Source organism: Megachile rotundata, chromosome 7 (assembly GCF_050947335.1).
Source record: "Megachile rotundata isolate GNS110a chromosome 7, iyMegRotu1, whole genome shotgun sequence".
NCBI lineage: Eukaryota > Metazoa > Arthropoda > Insecta > Hymenoptera > Megachilidae > Megachile > Megachile rotundata.
The window spans coordinates 10,810,757-10,832,061 of NC_134989.1; the positions used below are offsets into that span (position 1 = coordinate 10,810,757).

At 37.3% G+C, this 21,305-nt stretch overlaps 2 protein-coding genes across 2 annotated transcripts in view; one reads left to right on the forward strand and one right to left on the reverse strand.

The window, feature by feature from the left end:
• The window catches only part of Cep290 (Centrosomal protein 290kDa), a 196,392-nt gene extending 178,938 nt beyond the window's left edge, over positions 1-17,454 (forward strand). The window contains exon 23 of the mRNA XM_076533613.1: positions 16,042-17,454. The gene's annotated coding sequence lies outside the window, so the exon portion shown is untranslated. The remainder of the gene's footprint in view (positions 1-16,041) is intronic.
• LOC105663423 (uncharacterized) overlaps positions 1-21,305 on the reverse strand; it is a 179,524-nt gene that overhangs the window by 92,466 nt on the left and 65,753 nt on the right. The gene's annotated exons all lie outside the window — the stretch shown is intronic.

A 21,305-nucleotide genomic window follows, 5' to 3' on the forward strand; every position in this document is an offset into this window, starting at 1 on the left:
ACCGCACACGCTCGGCCGTGCTGCTAAGCGGAATAGTATCCGCTTAGGCTCGTACACCCACCATGTCTTCATTAGGGACTCGCACGATTCACGGAATGATTTTGCAGGATCTGATGTGCATGTCCTGTAGCTGGGATCGCTTACACGGATTAAACGTTCTTCTGGATTGAGATTAGCTCGGAGTAATACTTGCTTCTCGTTTCTTGGGAAACGTAGGAACTTGGAATTGGGGAATGTGGGAATTGGTGAATGTGGAAATCTCTATACAAATAATAAAGGCAAGGAGCTGTCTGGCTGCGGCGAACGTGGTGAAATTCCCTTCCTGACTTCTGTTTACCTTTTGTTTTAGTAGATTCTTTTGCCTCACCATAACAAGAATCACAATATTAACGAATAACTACATAATAATACTTACATCACTACACACATTTTGATAATATTCCTTCAAATCTAATATTATTATTTCATAATTAAAAACAGAGTCTTTTTAAACTTAATCGCAGTTGACTTCAGTCGACGACTAACTGGCCTACTAGTTAGAAAATATGGGAGTTGAGAAACGTGGGAATTGGGTAGTGTACAAATTGGGGAATGTGGGAATTGGGGAATGTGGGAATTGGGGAATGTGGGAATTGTTATATGTGGAATTAGGGAATGTGAAGTTGGGGAATGTGGGATTTGGGATATGTGGGAATTATTATGTGTGTAATTGGGATATGTGAGAATTAGAATATGTGAAATTGCAAATTTTTATGTAGCTTTGTTTATCGTTATTTGTTTGATATAGGGTAACGGATTTAGAAAAATATTTTGATTAAATTTTCTTATGTCTGTAAGTGATTTTTCTATTTATATGTGGGAATTGGGATATGTGGAAATGGCGAATGTGGTAATTGGATAGTGTGAGAATTTGGGAATGTAGAATTTGGGATATGTGGGAATTGGGGAATGTGGGATTTGGGATATGTGGGAATTGGGACATGTAGGAATTGGGATATGTGGGAATTGGGATATGTGGGAATTGGGGAATGTGGGAATTGAGGAATGTAAGAATTAGGGAATGTGGGAATTGGAGAACGTGGAAAGTGGTGAATGTGGGAATTGGGGAATATGAGATTTGGGAATGTGGGAATTGCAAAATGTGAGATTTAGGAATGTAAGAATTGGGAAATGTAGTAATTGGGGAATGTGAGATTTGAGAATTTGAGAATTGAAAAATATGGGAATTGGGGAATGTGAGAATTGGGGAATGTGGGAATTGGGGAATGTGGGAATTAGGAAATGTGGGAATTGGGAAATATGAGAATTGGGGAGTGCGGGAATAGGGGATTATGGGAATTGAAGAACGTTGGGAATTGGGGAATATGGGAATTGGGGAATGTGGGAATTGGGATATGTGGGAATTAGGAAATGTGAGAATTGGGGAATGCAGGAATTGCAGAATCTGGGAATTGGGGAATGTGGGAATAGGGAAATGTGGGTATCGGAGAACTTGGAAATTGCAGAATTTGAAGTTTGGGAATGTGAGAATTGCGGAATGTGATAATTGAAAAAACAATAACTGGGGAATATTAGAATTCGAGGACGTAGAAAAGGACTAATCAAATTTGATGTGGAATTGTCCAAAATTCGAATCATAGGTCAACCCCACACTCAATCAGCGAGTTAACAATCGAGTTACAATTTCTCGATCGTTTCACGCGTTTTCCTTTAAGCAACGACAGAAACGTACACAGAGGACGATTCCTCGACACGTATACACGAAGGAAGATTCCCCCGTGGCCGTTGGAATAAAAAAAGGAAGAAACGAAAGGACGCGTAAAGAGAGAATCGAGGATCGACGGCGAGCCTGTGGGAAGAAACGAGGAGGACGTCGAGCAGCCTTAAGGAAGAGTGTGTCCGGGGCAAGGAAGAAGAAGAAAGAATGCATTTGGATTGCTCGATAGAGTAGGTGGGCACGTAAGAAGGCTAGGTCGGCCTGGTGGGAGTCCTGGCCACGGACTGGCCGGACAAGCGAGTCTTCTTCGTACAGGACGAACATCGAAACAACTCTGCCTATATTATCCCTCTACTGCCTCTATTTAGACCCAGCTTTTCATTCATCTATCATTCTCATCCCTGTTTCGTTTCTCTGTATTCACGAATATTGCTCTTGGCAATTACGATATATTTCATAAGTTGAGCTCCTGCTTCTTTGGTCTCTGAATTTTTATAGTTTACTATAAGTTACTGAATTTTTGCTTTTGGAAAGTCTTCTTGTGTGTTGGACGTAGTTTTTGGACATTTCATGTTAGAAGAGCGAAATGTAGATATGGGAAATACAGAGGGTTCAATAATTTTATGGTCTTGACAATTTCTGAATTTTTTGAGATTCTATATTTTTCAAATTATGTGTTATAATTTCTGTATTTCAAACTTTCTATATCTTGAAATTCCTACATATCAAATTTGGTATATCTTGAAATTTCTGTATTTCAAACTTGACCACAAAATTCCTAGTTCCTTGTTTCTGAAATTTCCAACTCTCTAATTACCAATATCCTCGAATCCCTAAATTTCTAAAATCCCAAATCTTCAAATTCCCAAATTGTCAAAATCGGACTCCGCAAATTTGCAAAATCTCAACACGAAATTTCCCCCTTTTTTTCAATTCCCAAATTTCCAAAGTAAATTTCTAAATACTGAAATTTTCGAATATTTGAATTCCCAAATAACAAAATGAAGCTGCTCAATTTTCCAGGCCGAGTGAATGTGTTGAGAAGGTATTACCGTTCGTCCGTTTGAAAAGCTCTGAATGGGGTTGGGTAAAGTTCAGGGGTTGTTGCGGAACCCTGAAGACTTGGACAGGGTTGGAAAATCTTGGGTCGTGACGCTTTGTTGCGCGTACGTATTGATTATTGTGGGTTCCTCGTATCTTTCCCATGAATAACAGCAAGATTAAATGGAACGAGCTGTTCTCGATCAAACATGCCGTCTTTTATATACTTCCCTCTAATCTTTTAAAAAGAATTACTGGTTCGTTTGTAATTAAATCGGTTTTTATTTACAAACGAGTTCTATTAAATCTGTTTTTAGTTGTTATAATTCAATGTAGTTCACTGCAAAATATTTAAGTGAAGTTGTTTGACAGAATTTTTTTTATTAATTTATTACAAACAAATTGTTATCTCTTAAATTGTTAGGTTCTTAACAGAACTTGAGACTCCGCTGAAATTGTTTCTTACACAGAAGCTATATATTCATTATTTTAACTTGACAAAAGTTATTCATAATCTTTGAAGATTGATTTAAAATATTTTAGGCACACTGGGACGTTTACGACCCCACTAAAATTGTTTCTTACAGAGAAGCTATGTATTCACTATTTTAACTTGATGAAAATTATTCATAATCTTTGAAGGTTATTTTAAAATATTTTAGGCTAACTTCAGCTAACTTAAACGTTGAATATGAGAAACGTGAAAAAATTCAAAAAATGATTTTCACAGAAGAATTCAAAATTATTCTCGATTTTAATATAAAGAGCTATAATTTTGATACTCACCCTTTTTTTAATTTTCTGATTGAGCCTTCATATAACAATTTGAGGAAAAAAATAAGAAAAATATCAGGATTTCAATAAAGGTTATTCAGAATTTAAAAATATAGTAATATAGTAGTATTCCATACAAGTGGTTGAAATTAATGTTCCATTGCCTGGGGGAGTTTCGTACCCCAGTATGATCCTCAAGGGTTAAAATAGATGACATTATATTTATTGGGAGACTTCTGTTATATCACTGAATTTTAATTGAAATACAATTGTGTCGTTCTTTCTTTTTATCACAGAAGGGGAACTCTTTGTTCGAACAGTGACTCATTCTTAGTTAACAGATTATTATGACACTATCCTCCTACTCAACTCATAAAGCGTAATATTACGTTTGTCACGAACTAGTTCAAAATTCCATCTCCGTAATATTACGTTCGGGGAAAATATGTCATTACTCTTGCATTCGTATTCTTACGTATTAACCCTTTGCTCTTCAAAAATATTTTTACTGTTTACAGCAACTTGAAACTTAGTTAAATTGAATGAATTTTTTTGAGGTTATTAATTACTGTTGTCTGTTTCACTAAATTTAAATTAAGGTGTTAATATCGAGAAGTCAACATTATCCCCATTCTGAAGTCCGAAAATCTTTATGGAGGGTTGAAACAGCGTTGCAGTGCTTCACTGGTCGAAAGTATTGATTGCACCAGGTTTCTTGCAGAAACTATATTCACGTATTTCGTTCAACACCTAGAAACATCCTTTAACCCTTTCTTTACTAAAAGCTGACTATAGTCACTTCGCTACGCGACGCTGTTTGTGTCGTGACGGTAACAATAGGTACAATCAATTCAAACTGTGCGAATATAATATTCTATGTCTTGTATAACAATATTTAAGTCATTTTAGGTAAAAATTCATGGCAATAGAGTCTGTACTTACAAATTTGATTTTTATAGTTTCATGTTTAGAAATTCTGAAGTTTAGAATTCTGAAAATTTTAGAATTTTCGATATTACAAATTTGAAACTTTGGAATTCCACAGATTCCAAATCTCAAGCTTTAGAATTCCCAAGATTCCAAATCTCAAGCTTTAGAATTCCCAAGATTCCAAATTTCAAGCTTTAGAATTCCCAAGATTCCAAATTTCAAACTTTGGAATTCCAAGGATTCCAAATCTCAAGCTTTAGAATTTCCAAGGTTCCAAATTTCAAGCTTTAGAATTCCAAGGATTCCAAATCTCAAGCTTTGGAATTCCCAAGATTCCAAATCTCAAGCTTTAGAATTCCTAAGGTTCCAAATTTCAAGCTTTAGAATTCCAAGGATTCCAAATCTCAAGCTTTGGAATTCCCAAGATTCCAAATCTCAAGCTTTAGAATTTCCAAGGTGCCAAATTTCAAGCTTTAGAATTCCCACGATTCCAAATTTCAAACTCTGGAATTCCAAGGATTCCAAATCTCAAGCTTTAGAATTCCCAACATTCCAAATCTCAAGCTTTAGAATTTCCAAGGTGCCAAATTTCAAGCTTTAGAATTCCCACGATTCCAAATTTCAAACTCTGGAATTCCAAGGATTCCAAATCTCAAGCTTTAGAATTCCCAACATTCCAAATCTCAAGCTTTAGAATTTCCAAGGTGCCAAATTTCAAGCTTTAGAATTCCCACGATTCCAAATTTCAAACTCTGGAATTCCAAGGATTCCAAATCTCAAGCCTTAGAATTTCCAAGATTCCAAATTTCCAGCTTTAGAATTCCAAGGATTTCAAATCTCAAGCTTTAGAATTCCCATGATTCCAAATTTCAAGCTTTAAAATTCCCTAAATTCCAAATCTCAAACTTTAGAATTCGCTAAATTCCAAATCTCAAACTTTATAATTCCCTAACTTCCAAATCTCAAACTTTAGAATTCCCTAAATTCCAAATCTCAAACTTTAGAATTCCCTAACTTCCAAATCTCAAACTTTAGAATTCCCTAAATTCCAAATCTCAAACTTTAGAATTCCCTAACTTCCAAATCTCAAACTTTAGAATTCCCTAACTTCCAAATCTCAAACTTTAGAATTCCCTAAATTCCAAATTTCAAATTTCCGAAATCCCAAAATTTTAAATCTCAAATTCCCAAAATTCCAAATCTGAAATTTCCAAAATCCCAAATTTCAAATCTTAAATTTCTTAAATCCCAAAATTCCAAATCTCACAGATTAGATCTCCCAAGATTCCAAATCTCAAATTTCCAAGCTCCCAAAATTCCAAACTTCAAACTTTCAAAATCCCAAAATCCCAAATGTGAAATTTCCAAAATTCCAAAATTCCAAAATTCCAAAATCCCAAAATTCCAAACCTCAAACTTCCAAACTTCCAAAATCCCAAATGTGAAATTTCCAAAATTCCAAAATCCCAAACCCCATCATTCCAAAAAACTCTTCAAAATTCCCAACTCACCCCGCCATAAAAATCAAGACCTCAAATCCGCCCCATCCTCGAACCTCAAAATCACTCCCCATCGTTACATACCATCTGCGCATTCTCCAGCAGCCACGAAACAACCCAAAAAGAAAGCCTCACCAAAACAGAAAAGCAAGCGGCCAGAGTGGAAAAGCCGCGTTATCATCGTCGAAAAATGCCTAGCACTGCTCGGCGAGATTCTTTCATGGTTACACACGTTTTCGTTGTGTGTTCTCTACGTGCATGTCGAATGCACTCGATATACCTATCCTCTACGCTACGGATCCGAAAAGTAGAGCTTCCCACTCTTTTCATCTTACTCTTTACTTGGTTGTTTCTCCTTTTTCCTTCTGACTCTTTCCTTCGCCGGTTTCTCGTCCCTCGGGCTTCTCTTTCCATTCGACCTAAGGCTGCCCTTCCTCCCACTCGTTCTGCCCGGACGACCAACGACTCGGCGTTAGACCTTACATGCTTGGCATACCTGCAAACGACCACGTATAAGTCCAACGATGCACCAGCCACCGGCTAAGAAATCTGTCCAAAATGTTACGTGGCTGTGGACTGTGGTTAATGTCATGTACTTTTGCAAACTTTTTTAATATAATAAGTTTATTTAATTTGGTATTAATCTTGGTGTTACATCTTTTTGGTATTCTTGGTAATGTTAACAAATATTCTTTTATTTGTTCAATTTGTAGGAGGAGTAAATGTTCTTCTATTTAGTGATTTTTTAAAGGGTAATGTTATTTATAAATTTTGGTATAACTTTGTTTAATTTGGTATTAATCTTGGTGTTACATCTTTTTGGTATTCTTGGTAATTTTAAGAAATATTTTTTTATTTGTTCAATTTTTAGGAGGAATAAATGTTCTTCTATTTAGTGATTTTTTAAAGGGTAATGTTATTTATAATTTTTGGTATAACCTTATTTAATTTGGTATAACCTTATTAATCTTGGTATTATATCTTTCTGGTATTCTTAGTAATTGTGGGAAATATTCTTCTGTTCATACAATTTGTAGAAATAATTTTTTTTTATTTAGTAACGTTTTTTAAAAAGAGTAATGTGATTTATAATTAGATAGATAATATAATAATTTGTATAATATAATAACTCATAGTTGTGCCACAAATATTTGTTGGTTGTACGTGAAGAATATGTGTAAGAGTCCTTAGTTGTATTGAATGTAAATTGAATATTAATGTGTAACATAACCTCAACAGTTTTATAATGCGAGAATTTATGAGGTAACATAACCTCAACGTTTTTGAGATAACTTTAATATAAGTAATGTAATTCCAGTATTAATTTATGACCTTGTCATTTTTAACATAACTTCAATGTTTTTGAGATAACTTTAATAATAAAGTATAATGTAATTTTAGTGTTAATGTATAACCTTGTCATTGTTAACATAACCTCAATGTTTTCTGCATAACCTCAAAATGAACATATGATATAAACTCAGTATTGAGGTATAATATTATTGTTTCATAATTAATATGGAATGACCTCATCATTTTCAAAATAATCTTAATATTAATATACAATGTAATCTGAACATTGATGCATGTGACCTTAACATGAATATACACAACTTCATTTTGAAACATAACCTCATAATTGAATATATAACCTAACCTCTGTATTAATATACAAATGTATGACAAAACATTAATGTGAAATATAACCTCAACATGAATGTATAATACCACATCATTGTCAAACATAACCTCAGATTTTAACATATAACATAACCTCTGTAGTAATATGTAACATAACCTGAAACCTATAAAATGTTCCTCTACAATTTCCACTACTTTCACATTTAACAAAAAGCACTACATTCAAAAATTTTGTTATTCTCATAAACTTTTTATTTTTATACTTTGAATAAATAAATAAACATACAAAATGTATAGTATAGATCCCTAAAATAAAATTGTGTTTGAACCTTGACAGTTTAGTTTAATCTTGATATGAATAAAAGTGATTATTTAAATGTTTAATTGTTAAATGCAGTAATATAGCTGATTCTACAGAAAATTTGATATTGTAAGATACAGTCAGAGGAAGTAGAAGTGCTAATGAAACGAGAAAGGGAGGAAGGAAGTGTTACAATGGCTGTGTGTTCGTTTAGAAAGGCTAAGGAAGTGCCGGTGCTGTTTGCAGCACTTGTTACAGTTAACAGGTGCATGTTATAAGCAGTAATCTTGGGATTGGTAGTTAATTCTGTACCCCAGGATACGGACATTAATTATACAAGTGAACAGTATAAAGAAACATTGCTATTAAAATGATATAGTAATATTCATTAGTAAAAAGCCATGGAGAAAAGTAATAAGGTTAAGGTAATTTTAATAATGTAAATACACTGTTATACTTAAACAAATGATATCAGCATTGAATTTTGATAATTGCAAAAATTTTATATTTTGTTATTTTAATTTAGTTTCGGTACAGTTAGTGACATTAAGTCTGAAGACTTCATCGAAGTAAACCAAAATGAAAACTACTACTAAAAATTATTACTACATCCAAAAAGATTCTTACATATAAAAGAAAATAACACAAAGTTACAAAATAATTTAAAATTGAACATTTGGGGATTTTAGGTGTTTCGGAATGTAGAAAGTCGGAATTGTGGGAATTGGGGAATGCAGAAATTGCAGAATGTGGGAATTGGGGAGTGTGAGAATTGGGGAATGTGGGAATTGGGGGATGTGGAAATTGGGAAATGTAGGAATTGGGGAATGTGCGAATTTTGCAATGTGGAAATCGGGGAATGTGGGAATCGGGGAATGTGGGAATCGGGGAATGTGGGAATCGGGGAATGTGGGAATCGGGGAATGGGGCAATTGGGGAATGTGGGAATTGAGGAATGAGGGAATTGGGAAATGTAGGAATTGGGGAATGTGGGAATCGGGGAATGTGGGAATTGGGGAATGTGGGAATTGGGGAATGTGGGAATCGGGGAATGTGGGAATTGGGGAATGTGGGAATCGGGGAATGTGGGAATCGGGGAGTGTGGGAATCGGGAAATATGGCAATCGGGAAATATGGCAATTGGGGAATGAGGGAATTGGGAAATGTAGGAATTGGGGAATGTGCGAATTTTGCAATGTGGGAATTGGGGAATGTAGGAATTGGGGAATGTGGGAATCGGGGAATGTGGGAATCGGGGAATGTGGGAATTGTGGAATCGCGCATTTGGGGAATGTGGAAATTAGAGAATATGGGAGTTGGTGAAACAAAGTTACAAAATAATTTAAACTTGTAAATATCTCATCAGCACTAAAAACTTATTAAATTCAAAAATGAAAATATGTAAGTAGAAGTGGAAAGGAAGAGAATCATTTAGTTAAACGTACTTACAAAATACAGGAATATGTTGCTGACGAGATCACAAATGTACCATAAGTATTAATAAAACGAAACGAGCGGTGTACAACCGTATTATTACCGTACTAATGGTTAAATTGATTCGAAGAAGCCATGGAAACGCTGATATTGCTCGTGGCAATTAGTCACGTAGGTGGCAAACAGTAGGTGAACACTAACATTGTCGTTTAATTTCGAAAGCACCTTTTTTACCACGTATTCGAATTAATCGAAAACAACTGGTTTTAATGCATCAAGCTTCCATCATTTTGTGGGCTGACCACCTACCTCGAAATCCGTTCACCGTACGATTCCAAGAATATTTGTTACAGTATTCTTTCGTAACCTTTAAGTGGAAACTAAAGCATAATGTGGATACAGTGAAACTTTCAAGTTTTTCTTCATTTTCAAGATTTCAAATTTTGATGATTAAAATTTTCATCAGTTCTGAAGTACAAAAGTTGAAATACAATGTTAATATAGTTTTGTAGAGGAGGAATACTGTTTTCAGGTAACATATTGTTTTAATGTATGGCGCTAGTAGTTTTCTTTAAATTTAAAAAGTTCATCTATCTTACTTCGAGACTGTCATCGTTTTTGGTTTAATTGGTGTGCGACCACTCGAGTATACCGCCAAAAATACGTGAGGCGCCCCTGTTTTGACTAATTGGAGCTCTTCTAAACACCACCTCAGCAGAGTCCCTGCCAACTCGTGAGTTGACATCGGTATTTGATCTTTTCTTAATGAATGTCCGACCACTGATGGGTCAATCTACTTGCCTCACCGAAAACGGTGCTGTTTTCCGCCATTTCTGACAATGACGTTACAGGAAGAAGCGAGCTACTTGGCCTAATTTCGTGAACGGTCTGATTGCGTGTGGACAAATGTTCCCCAGGCTACCGGATTAACATAAATATCGGAAATATTTCCAGGCACGTTTTTTTTTGTTACACTATATTTAGAAACTGTACGTACGTCGAGAAGCCGAGAATTTCGTGATAAATATAGAATTATAAATTTCCGTTTTCTTTCAACCGCTCGGAGATCTGATAAACGCGCTATGTTTTGTACGACGTATATGTACGTCGTAAGGGTTAAACGTCTGACACAGAAAGAGGAATACGTAAAAGAAACAGGCAGCGAATTGAAAGGTGGAACGAATAAAAAAAAAGCTTATCATCGATTTCATCTCACCTTCTCGACTTTATTTATCTTTACTTCCATTTATTTACTTATTTATTTGCGTTTTAATTTTATCAATGCATCTGTTGGCCGCTCGCGAAGGCCATCCACTGTGCCTCTATACGCAGTAATAACTTCAATTGCTGTATGAATCTCTTTTTATTCTTTCACGGTATTAAAGCGCAAAAGTTTTCCTTGTCAATTTCGCAACGGTTCCAACACTTGATATAATAACGAGCACGCACGTACATTGTCGTCACCTTGTCGAAATGCGTTCTGGCTCGTAATAATATGATTTACGACATTCGCGCCGCTACGTCAGCCATTATTATTTCAAAATAAAGTGACCTATCGTGCAAATACGACAAAACAAAAATTATCATCTTATTTTTACAGTTGAAATTGGAAAAACGGAGACAAGTTTTGTGCTACATTCTTTTAATATAACTTTTAATCGGTAAGTAACGCTGATGGTTGAAGATTTTCAGTGGTGGATCTGGGATTACGTTTTCTCTAGGTTTAGGTTTAGGTTCACTTTAACGTTAAGGCTAGGTTTAGCTTCCACCTAGAATTGAGTGAAGGTTCCCTCTGAAGAGGTGTCTCAGTACAGGTCTAAGTTTCCCTTAAGTTCAGATCTAGCTTTGTATCCCTTCAGACCGAGTCTACGTTCCCCTGAAACTAAGTCTGGATCTAGTTTCTTCTTAGATTTAGATGTGGCATAGATTTCCGTTGGGTCTAGATTTCCTTTATGACTGAGATTCTAGGTTCAGAATCGCTTAAAATTTAGATGTGGACATACACTACCGTCCATAAGTATCCGGACACTTGGTTTCGTTACATAAAACATAGTTGAAATTTGTACGAAAGGTATTTAGGGTTATCATATCATTTGTAATAATTATTATTATCTTTTTTGAGGTGTCATAACGTAATAGAATCAACTTTTAAGTACAAATTATACAATGAAAGTGTGAAAGTAAAGTTCATGTCCAGAAGTACAAAGTCCAAATTTGTGAATCTAATAAAACGCTTTCGATTCTAAAAAAAATTTTAATTTCTACTGTGTTTCATTTCTATGGTGCAGAACGTATTCAGAGGGTTCTTCGATATGTTTCAAGTGTTTGTAAACTGTTGGTAGATGTTTAGGTTCCCTCAATGGAGATAAGAATGGAGGTAACGCTACGCACTCGACTGTTTCGGTTTAGTTCGTCTGTAGCTTCTTTTCCATCGAGCTATGAGTTCCAAACGAGAATTATCAATCGAAAAACATTCCAGTATTCTGACCTTCGCAGAAAAAAAATCGATTTTAGTCACTGTTGCAGATACTTGAATAACTTTCATGCAACGCGAATGCATATTTCGCTTGTGTCCGGATACTTATGGACGGTAGTGTAGATATCCGTCGTGTCTAAGTTTCCTTTATCACTGAGTTTAGGTCTCGTTTCAGAATCTAGGTTTAGAATCGCTTAAAATGTAGATGTATACATTTCCGTTGTGTCTAGGTTTCCTTTATGATTGCGTTTAATTTTAAAATCTAGGTTCAGACCTAGAACCCTTCCTCTTAAGACATTTGCTAACTTCCGACTAAACTCAAACTTTCTATTCAATTTTCCAAAGATCCACTAATAATCTCCCAACCAATGCATCAAAAATATCCTCACATACTAATTTAAACAATACTCAAACCTTTCTGCAACTTCGCAATACAAGTTGAATTGTACAAAAAATTTCGAACGAGAAATAAAAGCAGATTGAAGTAATCAAGGTCCCACACCCATGTACTCGAAAAGACTGTTCTAAGGAGTTTCTCGAGGAACGGTTTTTTTTAATTATCCATCGCCAAATTTGGCCGCAACGCGAGCTCGATCGCAGCGACGTAGGCGAGATGGACGGGATGGTCGTCCTGAGAAACGTTTCGCCTTGAAGTCTACTTACCGTCCAATTATTTTAGCCTCCTTAGCAATGATTCACCTGCAATGCATCTAACCTCGTACACCCTTGCAAAAACAACCGAGGAAACGGTTCTCGATTCTCGATCAATCATCGAACGCTTGTTTGTATAAATCGATCTTGCGCTGGGTCAATGACTTCAAGGTCTCTTCCGGTTTAACTGCTATTATATTCAATACGGAGATATTGATAATTTTGAGAGATTCGATTGGTGGTAGATTTGGAATATTTATAGGTTATTTAATTAAGGAGGAAGCTGAGGGAGTTTGGAGATGATATAAATATAGCGGAGTGCTTTTTAGAATTTTATGGAGAACTGGGGATTTGCTAATTATTTTAACAAGTTTTGACATTTTTAGATTGTGGTGTTCAAGTTTTGAAGCTTCTCAAGTTCTCAAAAATTAGCATTAAATGGTGAATTATGTGTTTGCTAATTTTTGAAGCTTCATATCTTAAATTTTTAGAATCTCATCTTAACAAGATGTCTCATCAAGACATCTTAACATATCTTAACATTATGCTTAACATAATACATCTGCATCTTAACATATCCTACCAGCAGAACCACATATCTGAAAATCTATAAATCACAAGAAGCACATAACCTCTATGTCCTAAAAACTATCTATACCAAAATTGCTAAATTAACAACAATAAATATTACTAGTATTTTAGCTTTGCCCTTGACTATCTCTTACAAGACTTACAAGACTTGACTATTCTTAAATGCTAAAACAAAATCTTCAAACACAAGATTGAAGAGCTTGTGAGAATATACAAGTGTATAATATATAAGTGTCAATATAAGTGTCAATATACAAAGTGTTCCATTAATCATGCCATAACCTCTATTCAACAATTCCCCAAAATTCAATGATTATCACAGCACATTCTGACCAAAAATCAATTTCAAACCTTTACGTTTGTGCACGAAACCTCTCTTAAAGAGGTCTCGAATAGGAAAAAAGGGGTGTACGCAAACGATCCCCAGACTTTCGTCGAGCAGAACTTTTGTTCCAGCAATTAAAGGTAGGACCTCTTTCTCTCCGTTGTGTTTACCGTCGACCTTTGACGCAAGGACGAGGCTCGCCTTATCAAGAAAAATCGACAAGGGCAGAGGAATATGTGAACCGTTTGACCGTGAGACGAAACCTGAATAATAGGAATGGACCAGCTAGTAACCAGGGAATGATTCACGGTCTTCGTTGTCGTCGAATCGACGTGGCCTTGGCTAAACTGAAAATTCATTCGTGAATCCGAGAAGAGTATGCGCGCGCGCGATCAGCTCGCACACGCTCGCGATCGATCGTATCTGCTCCCAGAACGCATCGATTCTGCCGTACACGCGCGATAAATCAACATCGTTCTACGGGGTGTTAATAAAATAACCATCGCGAATTAACTGATTAATCACCGCGCGATTTATTTGCCAGGACTTAATAACAGTATTAAAAATAAAGGAAATATTGTGGCAGTGATCCTTGTAAAGTCAAATGCCAATTATAATTGGACTTCGAGGGAGATTTGTCACGTTTCATTGCGTCATGAGTATGACAAGTTAAACTGATCATGTTGGTCAAATATTAGCTCCTTGCACTCGTCTTCATTGGAGGATTAACACTAGATGATAATTTTAGATCAAAAATAAAATTGATAAATAAGTTATTTTTTAAATGTCAAAGCATCTGACCCTTTTGAACCATAAATTGTATTATTAATACTATAAATTGTATCACTAATGCTATAAATTGTTTACTGAGACACAAGGGTTAATTTGTGCAGTTTCGGTTTTCTCACGCAGTTTTCATGTTTGCGACACGCACGCTCGAAATAGTTGTCTCCGGCGTGTCGACCCGTTTTTGCCTTCCTCTCCATCGACCTAAACGAAAAGGTCAATTATTGCATTACCGTGTGACGTGGGTGCGCGGGTGGAGTGTAAGAGATAAATCCGCTGTTGGATGAGCTACGTGTAACCACACGCTCACACACGTACAAACATTGTTACACACAGGATATCTCTGGTACAGTGGTTTCGAACTAAAAATAAGAACAACTCGTTAGTGGCATGGAGGGCTTTGCTCGTTGATGGGTTTTGATAAGCGTGCAGTGGATTATGCTAAGGACCGTTTCAGCATGCTTTATGTAACTGCGATTCGAGGAAGTTTGGGTGAAATGTAAAAAGAGAGGAGAACGAAGAAAGAGGAACACGTTGTGTTCCAGATATGAGCTACCAGAAGAGATTCTCTGCCCGCTCGTGAAACTTGCTGGCTTTTTATTTTCAGTTCTCTTTTCGTTTAGTTTTACTAGATTTAATTCATTAACGCGAGTACGTGTACAGTTTCTAAGTTAGTGTAACGCGTTCAAAGATCTGGAACGTGAAAGTATTGGGTATTAGGCCGATTTCGAAACATAGAAAGTCTGGCATGATTTGATGACATAAAAGTATCGCAGAGTAGCACTTACGGCATATCAATTTTTGTTGAGGTTATTATATTAGGACTTTGTTCGTATTGATCAGTTATTGATTACCGAACTTTAGAATTTTTAAATTTTCGAATTCTTAAGTCCACCTTTTTCATATTTCTCAAATATTCAAATCTTGAGATTTCTCAAATTTTTCAAATTTCATGGATGCTGCAAATTTCATGTTCTCTGTATTCCCAAATTTTTGTGTGGAGAAGTCACTAGATTCCAGAGTTCATAGGTCTGCTTTTCCTAGATTCCAATATCACTACACCTCAATGTTCCTAAACCTTCTTAGACCTCTTATTAGTTCTTAGACCTCAATATTTCTAGACCCTAATATCCCTAAGTTCCACTATTTCTGGATTATAATATCCCTAGATCCCTAAATCCAAAAATTCAGAAATACTCAAAATTCGCCATATTCCCAAATTTTCATGTGGAGACATCAGATTCCAAAGTTCAGAAGTCTATTATACCTAGATTCCAATATTTCTACTGTAATATTCCCAAACCTTAATATTCCTAGATATCAATATTCTCAGATCTGAATATTTCTAGCTCCTGACATCCCTAAATTCCAATATTTCTAGATTACCACATCCCCAAATCCCAAGATCTCTAACTCACAAAATTCAAAAATCCCAAAATTCACACACACCCAAAATTCGCCACATTCCCAAATTCTCAAGCTTCCAAAATCCCGTAACTCGCCAAATCCGAAAATCACCGCTTCCCATAATCCCCAAATCCCACACTCTGCCCATTTTCCCCAGAAGAGTCCTCCTCTCCAACCTTGCTAAAGCAACGAAAATAGCCTAAATTGAAGCATACGTTAATTTAGTTTCTACAAGTTACCATAAACGTTCAAGTAATTGGATAACGAGCCTACAGCAGATCAAAACCGAAAGCCGAAATGAAAGATCATGTCAGAATGATCGAGCGTAAAATAATGATAACGAGATAATTGCGGAAAAAATACAATTTTCCCGTAGAAACGACAAGCTAAGCTCTTTAGTAATAAGCGACGCTTGTTTCCCGTTCGAATGGAATGTAAAGAAGCCCGATGGTGGTTGTGTGTTCGCAGGTCGTCCACGCCGTCAGCTTGGCACGTCACCGGGCTGGCTCCATTCGACGGCCATAATATATGCCGTCGTTCGCCGTTCACGGCGATAAATATTACAATATAATATTCGTGGCCTGGGACACGAGGATTCCCGGCGAGCCTTCGGGAACGAACCGAGAAAAGCCGTATGATGAAGGGCCCGTGCAACAAGCATGCGCCTTACAACGGGGATCGTATTACCTGAGACAACGAACAACCACCGATGGAAAACATCCTGCCTTTACGATTCTACGAATAGTGCCAGGCTCGTTTTTCCAATCGGAAATTATTAAATACGTTTCCCGGCAACGACAGGTAAGATCGTTCTCGAGGTCGTACTACCTTGCTCGTTTCGACAAAAATAAATGTACTTTCCATTCTTTAACAATTTACTGGGTTTATAAAGCGTCATAGTGGACGCTCGATAAGGACCTGTCATGTACGTCCCTGTTATGTAATTCCTCCTTCGGTTTACTGCTCTCGAAGGAAAAATGTTGGTCTTCTTTTACACGTCATTTTGTTACCTACATTCTTTTCTAGTAACTTGTGGTGAGTCATTTCAAAAATGAGGAGCAAAATGTAAGGTTATCTGCATGTATTTTTACAGTTAAAAATTGAGTTGTAATATTTATTTTACAGGTAGATTTATTCTGTATCATTTTTTCTAATAACTTTGTTACGTATGATGGATAATTTCTGTAATATACAGCGATGTATAAAGAATATCCATATCTACAGGGTGTCTCTTAAAAAATAATTTCTTATTACAAATTAAAAAATGTTTGTACGGAAAATAAATTAAAGCTGTTTTATTTATACATAAAACTAAACCTAAAAGGACTATATACTGAAATAAAAATTGTTTCTAAATCTCCCTTTATGTTCACACATCAACCTTCATAAGCTTCACTCTCCACACTTCAATTTCCAATAAACCATGTGTAGTGTATTAAATAAAAACTGTCTGGCGAAATTATTGAACAGATGTACGAATCAACCGTTCAGTCTGATCGGACAGAATTTGAAATGAAAGTTGACGAGTGGGAGGATGACGGAGAAACTGAAGGATGAGGTTAGAGTTTGCGAAAGAGTCGAGCGTAATGGTATATTTTTTACGTAATGGCTTTCTTTTATTGTTCGTTTATTGGTATGGTGGATCGTTGAACAATGAAACGGATAGTGCTTTCACTATCACTTAACTCGCACGGTTTTATATAATAATAGTATGTAATTATGGCGGAAGCGTTTCTTATTCGGCGAGCTTTCTGCGAGCTGTTCAAGCTGTGTTCATAACACATAAGATACTGGAATTTACAATTTCTATTCACTGTATCCAATTTCGCTAATGTACAGATGAGCTGAATTTTGTAATTAAATTTTCTGCGTGAAACGAGATGGTATTACGGAAATTTTTATGGTAACCTTATATCCTGATATCTCAACATAATTTAGTATGTAATATATTATAAGTTTTAGGTACTTTTTATTGGTAAAATCATCTGGTTCATATTACTAGTATAAAAGAAGAAGGTAGGACTTTTCTGAACATTGTTTCATGAGTACGTTTATACTTTACGTAATTTTTAAATATAATCTATGCATGCATGACCAAATACATATAATATATATGTAATAATTTTTGTACTTATTATCAGTGCTTTGAAAGCTTCAGTTTACTATCAAAACTACCACGAAAGAATTAGATCTCAGTAAAGGTGATTCGTAGAGGTTAAACATCTCAGTCCGCTGGAAACAAAGGTCTCCTAAATCTTGCGAGAACCGGCCCCGTGACCCTGACTTTCCTGGATCCTCTCAGGACAATTTTGACCGATCTTACGAATGCAAACGGTGACGCATAAATACGTGGCCGACGCCGAGATGTTTCGTCCTCACCCCCGGTTTGATCGCAGGTCGCCCTGGCGTCAGGCTGGGACGTCAGCGACCCCTCCTCTTCGTTCTCCTTCTAGAAGAGCCACCTACACGGCTCTCACACCCAGCAGGCTTACGTGTACGTGCACGTGGACCGTGTTCCGTGGAAGAACCGCAGGGAAACCACTACCTAACGGATCGAACAGACGTACCACTACCCAGATGCACACGTATGTTAAACTCATGCGATTCGAGTGCATAGAGAGCCAACGCGTCCCCACGCGCCAAGGAACGGTCGGAACTCGAAGGTCGAAATCTCTTGCCAGACACGGACCTCACCGAAGTGCCGATGGTTATTGGTAATTCTTGTTACGATTGATTGGTTAGGGGTTAGGTTACGGGAGTCGTAAGATGCGTATACGGAAGACACGGAGGCTAATATAGTTAGAGGAGGCTCATATAGCTAGTGGAGGATTATAGAGCTAGTGGAGGTTCATATTGCTAGAGGAGGACATAGTGGTGGTTCATATGGCTAGTAGAGGATATAGTGGAGGCTCATATAGCTAGTGGAGGACATAGTGGAGGCTCATGTAGCTAGTAGAGGCTCATATAGCTAGTGGAGGCTCATATAGCTAGTGGAGGACATAGTGGAGGTCCATATAGCTAGTGGAGGACATAGTGGAGGCTCATATAGCCAGTAGAGGCTCATATAGCTAGTGGAGGACATAGTGGAGGCTCATATAGCTAGTAGAGGCTCATATAGTTAGTAGAGGCTCATATAGCTAGTGGAGGCTTATATAGCTACTGGATGACATAGTAGAGGTTCATATAGCTAGTGGAGGACATAGTGGAGGCTCATATAGCTAGTAGAGGACATAGTGGAGGTTCATAAAGCTAGTGGAGGACATAGTGGAGGCTCATATAGCTAGTAGAGGCTCATATAGTTAGTAGAGGCTCATATAGCTAGTGGAGGCTTATATAGCTAGTGGATGACATAGTGGAGGACATAGTGGAGGCTCATATAGCTAGTAGAGGACATAGTGGAGGTTCATAAAGCTAGTGGAGGACATAGTGGAGGCTCATATAGCCAGTAGAGGCTCATATAGCTAGTGGAGGACATAGTGGAGGCTCATATAGCTAGTAGAGGCTCATATAGTTAGTAGAGGCTCATATAGCTAGTGGAGGCTTATATAGCTAGTGGATGACATAGTAGAGGTTCATATAGCTAGTGGAGGACATAATGGAGGTTCATATAGCTAATGGAGGACATAGTGGAGGTTCATATAGCTAGTGGAGGACATAGTGGAGGCTCATATTGCTAGTAGAGGACATAGTGGAGGTTCATAAAGCTAGTGGAGGACATAGTGGAGGCTCATATAGCTAGTAGAGGCTCATATAGCTAGTGGAGATTCATATAGCTAATGAAGGACATAGTGGAGGTTCATATAGCTAGTGGAGGACATAGTGGAGGCTCATATAGCTAGTACAGGACATAGTGGAGGTTCATAAAGCTAGTGGAGGACATAGTGGAGGCTCATATAGCTAGTAGAGGCTCATATAGCTAGTGGAGGCTCATATAGCTAGTGGAGGACATAGTGGAGGTTCATATAGCTAGTGGAGGACATAGTGAAGGCTTATATAGCTAGTAGAGGCTCATATAGCTAGTGGAGGCTCATATAGCTAGTGGAGGTTCATATAGCTAGTGGAGGTTCATATAGCTAGTGCAGGACATAGTGGAGGTTCATATAGCTAGTGCAGGACATAGTGGAGGTTCATATAGCTAGTGGAGGTTCATATAGCTAGTGGAGGCTCATATAGCTAGTGGAGGTTCATACAGCTAGTGGATGACATAGTGGAGGTTCACATAGCTGGTGGTGCTAGCAGATAGAGATCCTCCACATGTAAAGATGAAGTGTGAAGTATAAAGTATCTTATGAGTTTCAAAATTTGTAAGGTAACAAGTTTTGATGTTTTCCAAGTTCTCCAAAATTTCTTGAGTTCCCAAACATCAAAGTTTCCCAAAGTCCCAAATGTCCAAACTCCACCGTCTCCTCCAATGCATCTAAAGTTCAATTTATTCATCCGATTCCTACGTCCTCGTCGCGAAAAGGTGGAACAATCGTATGATATATTAGAACAAGCACGAACCTACGGGTCCCGGCAACAGCAATTTTCCCATACAATACACGCAACTATTCCGTGCACGGGCGTGCTTAAATCTCTCGTATATGGTAAAACGTAGTGGCTAGATACCGCGAGCATAAAACACATCGGGAGATCTTCGGAATAATACTTGCGTACACCTACACGAGCGTCTAATGCGTGGTAGACGAATACCTCGACAGGTCACACACATATAAATGTCAAGATTCACCTATGCATCTCTTTACCCCTCGATGTCTCTAAGCCACTCACACACTCAATTTACGCGAATAGGATCGCTTCTCGAGTAAAGGGACACGTACTCGCTCGTAGATACGTTTCCACCGCGTTGCTTATTTCTTCAACGTTTCGCTCTTCTTCGTGTTTAAGTAGCTGTCCTTCTTTCTCACCTGCTTCGTCCTTTCCTCGTCCTTTCTTCGTTTATCTTCTATGCGCCCGGCGACAAGAATTCCTTTGGTTCTGAAGTTAGCCTACGATTTTCATTAGGACTTCTAGGTTTTTCAGGGGATCCTAGGACCATAAAGATGAATTGTTGTAAGGTTTGCCTAGGGTTCTTATAGAATTTTACTGGGATCTTTGTAGAACTTCCATAGGACCTCCTTAGATTTTCCGGACGATTTTTTAAGATTATTAGAGACCTCAAAATTTCCTTAGGACTTATAATACACCGTATGTCCATAAGATTTTGTGTGTCCATTAGGACCTCAAAATTTCCTTAGGAATTATAATACACCGTATGTCCATAAGATTTTGTGGATTCATTAGGACCTCAAAATTTCCTTAGGACTTATAATACAACGTATGTCCATAAGATTTTGTGGGTTCATTAGGTATCTAAAAATTTTCCCAGGACTTGTAATTTCAATAAAACGATTGTGTTGAGATGCTAACACCATGTGGCTCTCACATTAAAATTGCCAACCCTTCAACTAGCAGTGTCACTCCTGACCGTGCCCATGTGCGGGCAGTAAACACGGTGCCCCGTGGTTCGCCGTTTTTCCCACATGGTTTCCGGATGGAAGAGCAGAGGATGGAATCGATGACAGACAACCAGGTAGGATAAACGGAAATACGTATAGCCGTGAAGTTTATAGTCGGACACGAGGCGGAACGCACGAAACGCACGAAACGATAATGCTGCGCATGGCGTTAAACTTTATTGCGTTCAATTTAAAAATAGAATTCTATCTAGAAGGAAGAGAGACGTAACGCGG